This window comes from Hipposideros armiger, unplaced genomic scaffold, assembly GCF_001890085.2.
Source record: "Hipposideros armiger isolate ML-2016 unplaced genomic scaffold, ASM189008v1 scaffold_1138, whole genome shotgun sequence".
Taxonomy (NCBI): domain Eukaryota; kingdom Metazoa; phylum Chordata; class Mammalia; order Chiroptera; family Hipposideridae; genus Hipposideros; species Hipposideros armiger.
In genome coordinates, this window is record NW_017732488.1 from 120,839 (window position 1) to 137,272 (window position 16,434).

Sequence of the window (16,434 nt, forward strand, 5' to 3'; positions counted from 1 at the left end):
ATATATATATATATATATATATATATATATATATATATATATATATAATTTGATAAACACGTAGAACCTCAATGGTATAATCTAACCACCATTGGAACTATAAATACAAGACTTCAAATATTATATAGGCAATTTCTTCATCCCTTTTAGTAACTAAACTTGGAGAGCAACAACTCTATTATGACAAGATTAAAAAATATCTATGCTACGAATTCATATTATATGGCTATGAATTGAACACATTTCTTAATAAATGTGGAAATTCTATGAGATAAAGTTTATCAAAACATTAATTGATTCATGATGGGCCTCTGGAGGCACCTCCAAGCCCAGCGTGGGTGGGTGGCCACCTATGGATTGCTTTATGGCTCATTCCAGGTGGCCCGGGACAGTGCACAGGTGGAGCTGAATTTGGCATGCAGTGTGTTCCCTCCCAGGAGTCCCTGGGGCTGGTATGCTTTGTGGCCAGCTTCAGACAGAGCTGGAGCATCACCCAACCACCTCCAAGGATGACACACTGAAAGGGTAGACTGGGCAGGCACCAGAGCCCTGCTGAAGCAAATCCTGCTCTGTCAGGGTCAGCCCCTGCACCACAGCTTCTCTACTGTAGTCATGGCCAGTCCTCACAACCAATTAGGCCAAGGGTGATCCCTTCCATTGATGTGCAAACAGCAACAAAGGCTCAGCTACAACAGGAGGGCACACAAGACCCACACAAGGGACATGCATGGAGCACCCAGCTCTGGTGACCAGTGAGACCGTGTCACTGGGTCCAATAAAACAACTACTATATAGGTCACTCTACAAAGACTGGGAGACATAGCAGTGCTACCTAATACATAGGAACAAACACAAGGAGGCAGCAAAAATGGGGAGACAAAGAAACATGTTGCAAATAAAAAAACAGAACAAAACTCCAGAAATAGAACTAAATAAAATGGAGATGAGTAATCCACCAGACACAGACTAAAAAAACACTGGTTATAAGAATGCTCAGTGATCTTAGGGAGAACTTCAACAAAGAGATAGGAAACATAAAAATGGAGATAGAAAACATAAAAAACAACCAGTTAGAAATAGAGAATACAATAACTGAAATGAAGGATACATTACAGGGAATCAACAGTAAATTAGATGAAGCAGGTCAAATCAGCTATAAGAAAATAAGGTAGAAGAAAACACATAAACACAACAGCCAAAAAAAAAAAGAATTCAAAAATATAAGAATAGTTTAAGAGGCTCTGGGACAACATCAAGCATACCAACATTCGCATCATAGGGGTACCAGAAGGAGAAGAGAGTAAGCAGGGACTGAGAAATTATTTGAAGAAATAATGACACAAAAGCTCCCTTTCCTGGTAAAGGAAATAGACATACAAGCCCAGGGATCGCAGAGAGTCCCAAACAAGATGAATCAAACAGGCCCACACCAAAACACATCTTAAGTAAAATGCCAAAGGTTAAAAACAAAGAGAGAATCTTCAAAGCAGCAAGAGAAAAGCAGTTAGTTACCTACAAGGGAGTTCCTATAAGACTATCAGCTGATTTCTCAATAGAAACTTTGGAGGCCACAAGGGATTAGCATGAAATATTTAAAGTGATGAAAAGTAAGGACCTACAACCAAGATTACTCTATCCAGAAAAGCTTTCATTTAGAATTGAAGGACAGATCAAAAGCTTCCCAGACAATAAAAAGCTAAAGGAATTCTTGACCACCAAACCAGTATTACAAGGAATCTTAGAGAGACTTAAGATGAAAAAAAATATACATGAATCATTAAATGGCAATAACTGCATATCTATCAACAATTATTTTAAATGTAAATGGATTAAATGCTCCAATCACAAGATGGAGTGGCTGAATGGATAAAAAAACAAAACCCTTACATATGCTGCCTACAAAAGACTCACTACAGATTGAAAGACACACACAGAATGAAAGTAAAGGAATGTAAAAAGATATTTCATGAAAATGGAAATTAAGAAAAAAAGTTGTGGTAGCAATACTTATACCAGACAAAATGAACTTTAAAACAAAGGCTATAACAAGAGAGAAAGAAAACCCAGTGATCCCACTTCAGGGTCTTTATCTGGAGAAACCCCAAATGCTACTTTCAGGGGACATGTGCATCTATGTGTTTATTGCAGCATTGTTTACAATGGCCAAGATGTGGAGGCAGGCTAGGTGTCCAGTGATGGATGAATGAATAAAGAGGAGGTGGTACATATATACAATGAAATATTGCTTGGCCATGGATGGAAATGGGTTCTTGTCATCTACTGCAGCATGAATGGGCCTGGAGGGTGTTGTGCGGAGTGGTGTGTCAGACAGAGAAAAACAGATGCACGGTGATTTTGCTTATATGTGGAACCTAAAGAACAAAATAAACAAACAAACAAAACAGAAACAGACTCATAGATACAGAGAACAAACTGATGGTTACCAGATGGGAAGAATGGTGGGGGGCTGAGTAAAAAATGTAAAAAGCATAAGAATACATTTGGTAGGTACAAAATAGTCATGAGGATGTAATGTATAGCATAAAAAATATAGTCAGTAATATTGTAATAACTATGGATAGTGCCAGGTGAGTACAAACTAGTCAGGGGGACCACTTCTTAAATTACATAAATATTTAACCATTATGCTGTACACCTAAAACTAACATAAAATAATATTGAATGTCAATTGTAATTGAAATAGAAAAAAAATTAATTTAAAAAGAACATTCACAGTGTTGTGCAACCATCACCACCATCCACCACACTATACCCCAATTCAATTAAATCTGAATCCCTGGTGGAAGGACTCAGTTATAAGGATTTTAAAAATTCACCAGGTGCTTCCAACAGAAAGCCAAAATTGAGGACCAGTGACATGCATCCTCTCACATAACCTGCCTTCATGGATTTGATCAATGCCAAACTTTTTGGACAATAGACATAGTGGACTATGGGAAGAGTTGAGGATTTTATGTATATGTTTTAAAAAGTGTGTTGTGCACTTCACCAGGGTGCCCGGGTTATATGTAACAAAAACGGAATATTCCACAAGTGTACTGGATTCAAACTTGATGTGGTTTCCCACAGGTGGGATCCCGTAATATTCCTCCAATCCCATGTGCCCAAAGAATCAATACTCAGACATGAAACATCAAGAGATATGAAAGCCACGAGAATTACAAAAAATTATGTGACCCGAGAGGCACGCTTGCCAATGCCAGATGATTGGTTTTACAATTTTTTTCTAATCCACTGACCAAAACTATGAGCCAGGTATTACAAGTAGGCTGTTCTGCTGAGGAGCCTTTGCAATGCCCTCTTGATGTCCCTGTTCCTCAGACTGTAGATGAAGGGGTTCAGCCTGGGAGTGACTACAATGTACATCATTGAGAGCTGGGGGAAGTTGACACAGTTAAGCCAAGGTACACTCCAATGCTTATTGCATAAAATTAGCAAATTGACAGGTGGAGAAGGGTTTATACTTCCCACCTGATGATGGGGCTCTCAGAATGAAGGAAACAATTTTCTATTGTAGTAAAAGAAAAAGATCCTTCCCTGAGATAGGGAGAAAATCAAAGATGGCGCCTACATGACTATGTTATTGGTGAAGGTGTCAGAGCAGGCAAAGTTGAGGAGCTGAGAAAGGTCACAAAAGAAATTAGAAATTTCCACATTCTTGAAGCAGGTAAGTTGCAACAATCAAATTGTGCAGCTGCGATTGTAAAAGGCCCATTAAAAATGACACCAAAACGAAGCAGCAGCAGAGGCATAAATTCATGATGACTGGGTAGTGCAGTGGGTGACAGATGGCCACAAAGCAATCATAGGTCATCACAGTCAGGAGTCTAGCATCCATACATCCAAAAATGATTAAAAAGACATCTTTGTCAGGCAGCCCCCATAGGAGATGACTCTGCTGTGAGTGTGGATGTCCACCATCATCTTGGGGACAGTGGTGGAGGTGAAACAGATGTCAGCCAAGGACAGGTGGGAGAGGAAGAAGTACATGGGAGTGTGGAGGTGGGAGTCAGAGCTGATGGCCAAGATGATGGGCAGGTTCCCCAGCACCGTGACCAGGTGCATGGACAGGAAGAGCCCAAAAAGGAGGGGCTGCAATTTCTAGATCTTCTGAGGGACTCAGAAGGAAAAATTCTGAGACATGTGTTAGATATTGTGGTTCTATGTAGCCTGGACACCTTGAATGTGGTAGATACTAATAAATGGAGAATAATTGGTCCCATCTATCCATTACATAGACACAAACAAGTACTATTTCTTCTTGTTTCTAGTTCTATGGGACACCTTTGAAAGCAAGAAAGCACCCAATTTGTGGAAACCATGTTGCCTATGCCCTGTTTCCATTAACCAAAGAGGTGTATATCCAATATTTAAAAGAGATTTTTGTTCCATTTTGTTTTCGATGCTTCCTCTGTGCCAACAAAGTATATAGGCCACAGGAAATCAGAAATAATTGAGACAATTGTTTTTCTCTAAAAACTAAGTATCTACTCAATTGAGGACAAAACTAAAATATCCTGTCAGGGGTTGAGGGAAATCACAACTTCAGGTCACAAGTATTTAAGTTGAATGACATGAGGATCAGCTTTATCATTATTAAAGAAAATAATATCTAAAAGTTATTTTGTCCTTACTTTATGCACTCACCACATATCGATCCCATAGGGAGCATTACTCAATGCATTAGTAATTACCGTTAGTCATTACTCAATGCAGTTGTATCAGCTAGGAATCAAGTCAGATAATAAAAACTAGTTGCATATCCCAAAGATAAGTAGAGGAGACAAGGATTCAAAATTAAATTGTCAGTCTGAGTCTGACTTCTTCAGTTTCCCAACCTTTAGAAAGGTTTAAGCAGAGTCCAGAAGGCTTAACTACAGGTATATCTGAGGTACATTTTTTTTTAAAGATTTTATTGGGGAATTGGGGGAGGGGAACAGTGTTGGGGAATCAGGGAAGGAAACAGACAAGTTGCTGTCCTTTTGTTCCTCAGTCTAGTTGTGGGGGACATCACTTCACTGGCCCATGTTGGTATTATCATTGCACTCTTCCCGGGTGAGGCAGTCGTTCGCTGGCCATAGGACAGCTGCTCACGGCAGCTCATGAAAGTGCTTGCCAGCTGCCGGCCAGCCCCACTGCAGCCTACACCGTTGCCAGCGATTCACAACAGCCCAGCTCCAGGTTGAGCTGTTGTTCACCATCTTAGCTATAGAGGGTGCAGCATCATTGGCCCTCATGTGGGATCCAAACCGGGGCCCTGCTTCTCCCAAGCCAGCTCTTAACCAACACGCCACTCAGCCAGCCCTGAGGTACATTTTTAAGCTTTCCAGTTTCCTGAGTACGTCTCCCTTTGAGATTGACTGGGCTGGTTACACAAGAGGAGAGAGTGGACAGCTAGAGGGGGGCTTTGCCCTAAATTACTGTGTGCCAACTCTCTGTGCTCTCAGCCATCTTTCCTATATAGTTGATGCAGCAGGTGCCAACCACTGCTCTCTGCTATGATCTACCAGAAAGCCCCAAAGGGGAAAGCACAATGAGTAGGTGGTCTCTTCCTGGAGCCTCCAGAGAAGTGAAGTGACTAGTGGGGCTGGCAGGGGGAGGACACAGGACAGGTGCCCTGGGTCTGGGGGTCAGGCTTCCCTGTTTAAACTTGGCTTCACTGCTCTCTGCCTCATGGCCTGTGCAAATTACATAAAAATGCTCCTGTCCTCTTCTATAAAATAATAATAAACAGTGCACCTAGATTTTGAGGGTGATTTTTACAGATGAAATGAAACAAGCTACATGGTACACAGATCTCAGAGCCTGGCACTTAGGATCCTACATGTGGCTCTGACTCTGCTCCCAGTGGGTAGAGGCGGCAGAACAGATGACTCTCCTGATCCTCAAGGGAGGAGCTCTTCAGAAACAGTCAAGACAGCAATTTATTTAATGAGAAGCAAGGGGATTCAGCATCAAGTAATCCTGTGGCTCACCTATCCCAGGCCAGGAGGAAATGCCCTTGGGCCACGCCAGGTGTCAGTCTGGCCCTGGGCCCCGCCCTTAGCATTTAACCCTGCTCTTCTGTCCTTATTTGTCCTCCACTGGGAGAAACAAAGATAATAGAGCCCACACCTTCAGAAATTTCATTGTAATGCCCCAGTGTTGCTCAGAAACTGCTGCGGCAAAGAGATAAGAGGGGGGCCAAAGTTTTTACTTGCATATTTTCCTGGCACGTAGGCAGAGATGTAGTGGAGAAAAGCCCACCAAAGTCAAGTTAAAGTCTCTGGCTCTGGACAGAGCTCTTCCAAGCCCCACTAGACCTTATGTTCTCTTATTCTGTCTCTAGGTCTGCTCTCCTTCACTGCCTCTCAGGCGTGGACCTCCTGCTCATCATCCTCTCTCCACTCATGAAAGGGGAAACTTTCCCTTTCCCCCCATTGTTTTCTTCAAGGGGACATTTCTACATCTACAGAGCATCTCCCCTGTGCCTAACACTGAGCTAGGTGCTGCACATAAAGTGGTAACTATAATGTGTGGCTCTCCTGGGAGGATACAAAATCTGGAAACAAGCACATAAATGCAGTGTGATGAGTTGCCTCATGTGTAGTCCAGTACCTACAAGGTGCTGGACATCCTCTGTATGTCTAAAGACAGTCACCAGCGCTGTATAGGGGTGTCAGTGAAGATTTCAGGGCAGTGTGGAAGGAGGGGTAGGACTCTTGTAGGTGAATAAGGGGGAGGAGGACTCCAGGTGAGGGGGAGTGGTAAATGCAAAAGTCCAGAGCTACGCAACTGTATAGATGTTCCCAGAATTGTAAGATGAGTATCTAATGTCAAAGCATTATTTTCCAATGGATAAATTAGAAAGCACAAATTGGTAGCCATAAGATTGCCACGGGTATATGAAAGGCAGTTTGGGGAATATAATCAATAATGTTGTAAAGATTTTGTAGGGTGTCAGTTAGGCACTTATTAGGGAGACCACTTCCATGGATGGTGTAGATGCCTGACCACTGTGCTGTACACCTGAAGCTGAAGCTGAATAATACTGAATGTCAACTATAATTTAATATCTATATAGTCACAGGATGTGGAGTACAGCATTGGGAATAGAGTCAATGGAATTGTAACAGCTATATATGATGTCAGAGAGGTAGTAAATAGGGGGGGTTATCACTTTGTGAGGGGTGTAAGTGTCTAACTATTATATTGTTTTGTACACCTGAAACTACAAAAAATATATGACTCATACAAACATATAGAGAACATATGCCAAAGATGTATTTATTAATGAGGTAACAAGGGGAGTAAAGCTAGTTTGCAAAGCATTTGAGGAACAGAAATTTGTACAGGCATGAAAGGAGTGATGGAATTAGTTTTCCAAGTTAGTTGCAAAAATATAGGAAAGTGAAACCATCACCTTTGGGGTTATCTTTTTTACCAGACAGAGATTCCCACAGGGCAACAAACAATCATCTATGGTGTGATCATTTTAGCTGAAAATAAATAATTTGCATGTCTGCTGGACAAAAATCACTCCCAATTTATTAAATTCCTATGAGCACTAACTTCACAAAGTCTAGGCCCCAAGCAAACAAAGGAATATTCCCCCCAAAATAAGATAATTACGCAGGCAATCAGACAAAAAGAGAGAATTGGGCAATTAGACAAAATGAGAGATTAGGCAGACAATTAGACAATACTTCTGTGTCATAGTCATCCTTTCTCCTCATTGAAAAGTTTTGGGGAACTTCCTCCTTGATACAGAGGGTGAATTTCAAGCCAGGAAGAGGGTGGTGGATGGGAGATGAAGGTAAAGCAGTAGGACAGGGGCCAGATCATGGAGGGCACTGGAGTTTGTGCTTTCTCCTGAAGGTATATGGAGCCATAAATGACTTTTAAGATGCATACAATGATGAGATTGGAACTATTTTGACATTGCCTGCAGAATGGGCTAGAAAGGCACCAGTCTGTTTGTGGCCCAGATGAGAGGCTATGAGGACCTCAATTAAAGAAGCCCTGGGGAATCAAGAAAGTGTCCAGTGGCAGTTTATTTTGCCATTTGATACCAAAGATAGCCAGACTCTTCCTAAGTAATAATCTTCATATATTTATCTACTTTATGAAAAAGTATTGTAACAACAGCCATCTTCACCTATTCCTGACTCCCCATGTCCTACTGCATGTCAGGCTCAGGTGTTCCCATGAAGTTCCTCTGGTGTGTCTTCCTATGATCCATGGAATCCTGAAGCAATAAAATTGACATCGCTCATCTAGGCTGATTGTATTCCTCCCATATCTGAAAAATCTGCCCTAAACCAGATTTTTTATTCTGTATGCTACACACACACCACCACCACCACCAGATATTCAAGATCAAAGTACTTATCTCTAGATATTTAGAGTCATAAACCATGTCTGCTTCACATCAGAGAAGCCAGAAGACATCGGATGCTCTCCCAATTCACAATCCGATTCATTATTGTTGCAGCCAGGTGCAGAGCTTTTTGTTTCTGCAGCATGTTACCTTTGAGTTGAATACATCAAGTATAATCTATATGATTCTGTGATGGTAGATATTTGGTCAAACATTCTGGATGTGTCTGTCTGGGTTTTTCTGGATGAGACTAACACTTGAATCTGTAGATTAAGGCAGATCGTCCTTCCTAATGGGAGTGGGCCTCATCTGATCAGTTGAAGGTCTGAATAGAACAATAAGGCTGAGGAAAAGAGAATTCATTCTGCCTGACTGCATTTGGTCTGGGGCACTGGTTTTTCTTCTGCTTTCAGACTAGAAATGAAATATCAGCTCAAGCCTGCCAGCTTTTAAACTGGAAGTACACCACTGACTCTCGGGTCTCAGGCCTTTGGGCTCAGACCGAAACTACACATCGGCTCCCCTAGGTCTCTAACTTGCCAACTGCAGATGTTGGGACATATCGGCCTCCATAATTGCATGAGCCATTTCCTTATAATAAGTCTCTACACACACACACACACACACACACACACACACACACACACACACACACACATGGCTGGTACTGTTTCTCTGAAGAACTTTGACTTATTTACACAGCTTCTTTTCCATGTTTTCATCTCTAAATTTTTGTTCCTCTTACTTCTGCTTTCTCTTTTTTTCATCTTCCAAATACTAGCATAATGGTTTATGATAAGTTACCTTTTATTGAGGAGTTACTCTGTACCTGACCTGACCCAGGGGAACAGGGAGAATGGAGGGGCCACCTTGAAATCAGTTCTAAGATATGAATATATTTCTCTATAAATAATTCTTTCTGATCACAAAGGAATATATGCTCATTGTGAAAAATTAAGAAAGTGTAAAAAAAGGAAGAAAATAGGTGTCCACAATGCTGCCTGTGAGAGATATAAGCAACATGAACAGTCTGGTGATTTTTGTGTGTGTCTTTTTAGCTTTATTTTTTTATTCAACTATTAAAGATGTTTTTATAGAACTTTCTTTCAATTACCATTGACATTCAATATTATTTTACATTAGTTCCAGGTGTACAGCATAGTGGTTAGACATTTATATAATTTATGAAGTGATCCCTACCGAAGAGTCTAGCACCCACCTGGCACTGTACAGTTATTACAATATTACTGACTATATTCTCTATGCTATACTTTACATCCTCATGGCTATTTTGTAATTGCCAATTTGTACTTCCTAATCCCTTCACCTTTCTCACCCAGCCCGCCAAACCCTCTCCCATCTGGCAACCATCAGCTTATTCTATGTCTATGAGTCTATTTCTGTTTTGTTTGTTCATTTGTTGTGTTCTTTAGATTCCACATATAAGTGAAATCATATGGTATACGTCTCTCTCTGACTTATTTCAGTTAGCATAATAACCTCTAGGTCCAGCCATGTTGTCGCAAATGGCAAGATTTCACTTTAAAAAAAAAAGATTTTATTGGAGAATTGGGGGGAGGGGAACAGTGTTGGGGAATCAGGGAAGGAAAACAGACAAGTTGCTGTCCTTTTGTTTTTCAGTCTAGTTGGGGAGGATGTCGCTTCACTGGCCTATGTTGATATCATCATTGTGCTCTTCCTGGGTGAGGCAGTCGCTCGCCATCCATTGGCCTGCCGCTCACGGCGGCTCATGGGAACTCACAAAAGCTCATGCCTGCTGCTGACCAGCCCCACTGCAGCCTACACCGTTGCCGGTGACTCACGGCAGCCCAGCTCCAGGTTGAGCTGTTGTTCACCATCTTAGCTGTAGAGGACACAGCATCACTGGCCCTCATGTGGGATCCGAACCAGAGCCCTGCTGCTCAGAGCTGGCATCCCAAGCCAACTCCTAACCAATGCGCCACTCGGCCAGCCCAAGATTTCACTTTTCATAGCTGAGTGACATTCCATTCTACATGTATGTCACATCTTTATCCAATCATCTATTGATGGACACTTAGGTTGTTTCCATATCTTGGCTATTGTAAACAGTGCTGCAGTGAACATAGAGGTGCATATATCTTTTTGAATTAATGTTTTGAGTTTCTTTAGATAAATATCCAGAAGTGGAATTGCTGAGTCATATGTTAGTTCTATTTTCAATTTTTTAAGGAACCTCTATACTGTTTTCCATAGTGACTGTACCAATTTGCAATCCTACCAACAGTGCAAGAAGCTTCCCTTTTATCCACAACCTATCCAACACTTGTTTGTTGATTTATTGATGATAGGCATTCTGACCATAGGTATGAGGTGATAGCTCATTGTGGTTTTAATTTGCACTTCTCTGATGATTAGTGACAGTTTGAGCATCTTTTCATATGTCTTTTGGCCATCTGTATGTCCTCTTTGGAGAAATGTCTACTCAGGTCTTCTGCCCATTTTTTAATTGGATTTTTTTTTTTGGTGTTACACTTCTGGTGAATTTCTTTCCAGTCACAGTTCATCTCAAAACTGCTATTTTTCTTTTTCTTTTTTTAAGATTTTATTGGGGGGCTGGGGGAGAGGAACAGTGTTGGGGAATTGGGGAAGGGGAACAGCCAAGTTGTTGTCTTTCAATCTTAGTTGTGGAGGGCGCAGCAAGCTCAGCTCCAAGTCCAGTTGCTCTGCTCAGCTCAAAGTGCTGTGTGTGTTCAATTATTGCGGGTGGGTGTAGCCACCATCCCATGTGGGAGTTGAACCAGCAGCCTCGTTGTTAAGAGCATGCACTCTAACAACGAGTTAGCCACCTGGGTGGCAGCTCAGCTCAAAGTGCCGAGTTCATTCTTTAGTTGCGGGCAGGTGTAGCCCACCATTGAAAAGGCAGTCTTGTTGTTAGGAACACATGCTCTCACCAGCTGAGCCATCCTGCCACCTGTTGGCAACTCAGCTCAGGATCCAGCGTCACTGGCCCATGTGGGAATCAAACCGGTGACCCTGTTGCTCAGAGCTCACACTCTTGAGCAAGCTCTTAACCAACTGAGCCACTTGGCTGGCCCAGAAACTGCTATTTTTCTATATGATTGGCTTTCTGTCCTATACTTTCCACTTAACATTATAACATGGACACTTCATAAGGTTAGTGTTTTTCAACCATTCCATTTGAGTTCTTCAAAATTTTCCAGCACTAGAAACATTATACTCCAACAGCAATGCTCTAAACAGCATACTCTAATAGTAATGTTCTCCAGTACATTCTGAAGTACCATAAGCAGTAATGTTATCAACAGTCTCATACCTACATTTTTTTGGCCAATCTGATAACCTATTTTCCTAGAATTAAAATAGAGGGCTCCTAGTGTATATATACATTTGGAAACTTCTTTATACTTACTAACTTGATCTCCAGAATATCTGAGCCTAAAGGAGTCTTTGCATACACTGCCATGGCAATTTCACTCATTATTACCAACATTTGATATTCTCATTAAATTTGATGCTTTTGTTTTGTTTTGTTTTGCTATTTCTTTAAAAGAAAACACAGATTTACCATATGATCTAGCAGTTGCACTCCTAGTGTTGACTCAAGTGAGTTGCAAACTTATGTCCACACAAATTTTATGTAGTTTTCTTCATAAATGCCCAAAATTAGAAGCAACCAAGGTGTTCTTCAAGATGTGAATGGATAAACAAACTGTGGTATATCTAGACCAAGGATTGGCAAACTTTTGTGACAGAAGAGCCACCAGGGGTCAGCAAACTGTGGCTCATGAACTGTGGCTCTGAAGTAAAAATGAAAATGAAAATAAAACTATCATAGTTTCATTTATAAAAATTTTTTAGAAGATTTTTATTGGGGAATTGGGGGAGGGGAACAGTGCTGGGAAATTGGGGGAAGGGCAACAGATAAGTTGCTGTCCTTTTGTTCTTCAGTCTAGTTGTGGAGGATGTTGCTTCACTGGTCCAAGTTGGCACCATCATTGCGCTCTTCCCGGGTGAGGCAGATCAGTCGCCGGCTTCTGGACAGCCACTCACTGTGGCGGCTGGCCACTCACGCTGGCTGCTGGCTACACACGGTAGCCCATGGCAACCCACTGCCACAGGGGCTGCAGCCTACGCCATCATCGGCGACTCATGGCAGCCCAGCTCCAGGTTGAGCTGTTGTTCAGCATCTTAGCTGTAGAGGGCAGTGTCACTGGCCCTCATATGTGGGATCCAAACCGGGGCCCTCTGGCGTCCCAAGCCAGCTCTTAACCAATGCGCCACTCGGCTGGCCCTCATTTATAAAATTTTTAAAGGATATTATTCACATAATGGTGATTATGTAAAAATATATTTATGGCTCTCGAATAATTTTTAAATTGTTGTGAGGGACAGGATTGGCTCTTCCAGGGGTCGGCAAACTTTTGAGACGGAACGTACCCAAAGAGCTGCATGTGGCTCACGAGTCACAGTTTGACGACCCCTGATCTAGACAATGAAATCTTATTTAGCAATGAAAAGAAATGAGCTATCAAGTCACGAAAAGACATGAAGAAAGCTTAAATTATAGTGACAGTAAGAAGATCAGTGGTTGGAGATGGGAAGGGTGAATAGGTGGAGCACAAGGGATTTTTGCAGCAGTCTGTATAATACTGAGTTGATGGATAAATGATACTATGCATTTGGTAAAACTCATAAAACTATACAACACAAAGGGCTGGTAGAGTGGCACGTTGGTTAAGAGCTGGCTTGGGACACCAGCTCTGAGCAGCAGGACCCCAGTTCAGATCACACACGAGGGCCAGTGATGCTGCGCCCTCTACAGCTAAGATGGTGAACAACAGCTCGACCTGGAGCTGTTGCTGCTGTGAATCGCCGAAGATGGCATAGGCTGCAGTGAGGCTGCAGTGGGCTGCCGTAAAGCTACCATGAGTGGCCAGCAGCTGGTGTGTGTAGCTGGCAACCGGCGTGAGCTGCCAAGAGCCTCCGTGAGCAGCCATCCAGTAGCCGGTAACCAATCTGCCTCACCCGGGAAGAGCGCAATGATAATAGCAACATGGGCCAGTGAAGCAACGTCCTCCACAACTAGACTGAAGAACAAAAGGACAGCAACTTGTCTGTTCCCCTTCCCCGATTCCCCAAAGCTGTTCCCTTCCCCCAATTCCCCAATAAAATCTTTAAAAAAAGACTAAAAAAACCCAACTGTACAACACAGAGAGTTAACCCTAATGTCAATTAAAGATTTTAGTTAATAAGAAAGTATCAATATCAGTTCATCAATCATAACAAATGCAAGATATTAATAACAGACAAACATGAGGCGAGGGGCAGGGATGGGGGGATTGTATGGGAACTCTGTACTGTTTAATTTTTCTGTAAACTTAAAACTGCTCTAAAAATGCTATAAAATGGCATCTAATTCCTATTGTTTTAGTTTTCATTGATTGGTATGGAATTTGAGCACTTTTTCATGTTTTTATCCACTTGTGTTTAGCCTCTCCTTTTTATTTTGCTATTTTTTTTCTTATTAAGAGCTAATTTATTGTTACTGCACTTTTATATTTTCTTATACATTATAAATTTCCCTCCCTCAGATTTTAATTTGCTTTTTAATGTCATTTGGTATTATTGATAAATAAATTATTTATTGTACTTTAGGCTATTGATATATTTCTTTGTGATTTCTTTCAATGCTCTTCTGCTTAGGATGTTTTCACACTTCAAGAAGTCAAATAAATATATTATCGGGCTGGCCAATTTGCATGTTGGTTAAGAGCTGGCTTGGGACACCAGCTCTGAGCAGCAGGGCCCCGGTTTGGATCCCACATGAGGGCCAATGACACTGCCCTCTACAGCTAAGATGGTGAACAACAGCTCGACCTGGAACTGGGCTGCTGTGAGTCGCCAGCGATGGCGTAGGCTGCAGCCCCTGCTTCAGTGGGCTGTCATAAGCTACTGTGAGTGGCCTGCAGCCAGCGTGAGCAGCCAGCAGCCAGTGTGAGCTGCCAAGAGCCACTGTGAGCGGCTGCCCAGAAGCCAGCGACCGATCTGCCTCACCTGGGAAGAGCGCAATGATCACAATGCGAACATGGGCCAGTGAAGCAATGTCCTCCACAAGTAGACTGAAGAACAAAAGGACAACAACTTCTCTGTTCCCCTCCCTCAATTTCCCAATAAAATCTTAAAATATATATATATTAATATATATCTATATATTATCAATATTCATTTCTAATAGCATTCTGTTTTTAATTTTGCCAGTCACTCATGATCGATCTATACTGTGAACTAAATTCTCGTACTGGCTCATGTCTGTTTCTTGACTCTCCATTTTGTTCCACTGATCCCTCTGTTTATGTCTTTCACAGTTTTAAAAGTTGTCTGTCCTTATCATTAATCTTCTTTTACAAACTTTCTTGGTTTCCAACTAAGTCAATATTCTTTAACTTTGATCAAGTAATATTTTAATCACTTTCCTCAAGGTGATTATAAGGGTCTTAGGATAATTACTGCACAGAAGTCCAAGGCAGCAATATTCCCATGGTACTCAAAGCTGCAGGAAGGCAGAGCCCATGCCTCTTAACTTCCTGTACTTAGTCCTAACCCAGTCCTGGCATACAGTAGGCACTCAAATAGTTGTGGAGTAAATGAAAGATGAGGAGACAGAGAAAGTCTTCTAGATGTCTATGGAAACTTAAAAATTACCATGGCAAAGAGAAATGGTCCTCAGAGAGAGGAACTAAGACCGTGTAGTTATAAAGAGACACATTTCAACTCAAAGGAAGGAACTTTCTCTTATATGTGTATAAGACAACTACCTCTGAGTTTATAAATTCTCTCCTGTGGCAGAGACCTACTAATCAAACAGAAAGTAAGGCTTTTTTTAATGAAGTGAAATAAAATGTAGAATCCTCTCATTCTTTATACCAGGGGTGCCAAAAAAATGTATACAAGTGGACACTGGTCAACGTTACTCAAGCCGTAGTTTGGTGTAATCAGAAGTGTCTGGATGCTTATGGTAACCACTTTGATCACCTCTTGTAATTGCAGAAGTCAAACGTGACTTGTATTCATCTTTTGTTATTGGTAATATCGAGTATTACAATTTTAATAGTTTTTTTCCTTTCTTAAAATATGTATACATTTTTTGGCACCCTCTGTATACTCAATTGAAAAGTCTTCATGATCGATGGTGTCTTTGTTCTTGGTTAAAGGGTTTTATGATAGGGAATTACCTCTATTATTCTCTGAAAATGTCTTTTAATCTTTCCTTCATTAAACACATATTTATAGAGCATCTATTATGTACCAGGTACTGTACTAAGTGCTTGGGATATAAAACGAAAAAGGAATAGAAAAGGCATACTTCTCCCATCCTAAAGAAATTTAAAGAACTATAACACAAACATGCAGGACAAAATTAGATTGCATGGTGATGGGTTGGGGAGTCTGATGTGGTCTTTCTGATTGAGGTATATTATGGTACACTAATCATAATGATAGTAAAGGAATAAATTGGAAAGTAATGGAGAAGTTACTATAATAATGAAGTAATTATCTATAAAATATTTTCCCAATAACTTTCTCTGAGTTAAAACTGAAACAGAGAATGGCCTATTTCAAGATACTGGCAAATGTCATGAGGACAAACAAAAAACATCATTAAATTCTGTAATTCCCTGTAATCTACCTCTTCTCCATATTTCCCTGGGACTCGGAGAGACCACAGCTATGAGGCAGAAAGGAGAAGTTTATTATCCTTTCACAGGAATTTTACAGCACAGGTGGACTGGCCAGGAGTCAGGTACAATGCAAAGACCCCTGAATGGTGTCCTCTGAGGAGACATTCATTTTAAAGAGGTGCTCCAGGTAGTAGTAATAGAAGCAGGGAAGGAAAGGAATTGCTGAAGAGATTTTCATCAACTAAAGAAAACAAAACTCAGATGAACCATAAGACTTCAGGAGTGAATGAGATTGAAATGTATGGCACATTTCTGTTTTGTCACTGTTTTAACATTACTCTTGCTTCTTATAGGCAATTTCCATAAATTCAT

General features: G+C 41.2%; 1 pseudogene; it reads right to left on the reverse strand.

The window, feature by feature from the left end:
- Positions 1–3,588: 3,588 nt before the first annotated feature.
- LOC109376473 (olfactory receptor 7E24-like) lies at positions 3,589–11,861 on the reverse strand (annotated as a pseudogene).
- Between the last annotated feature and the right edge of the window lie 4,573 nt (positions 11,862–16,434).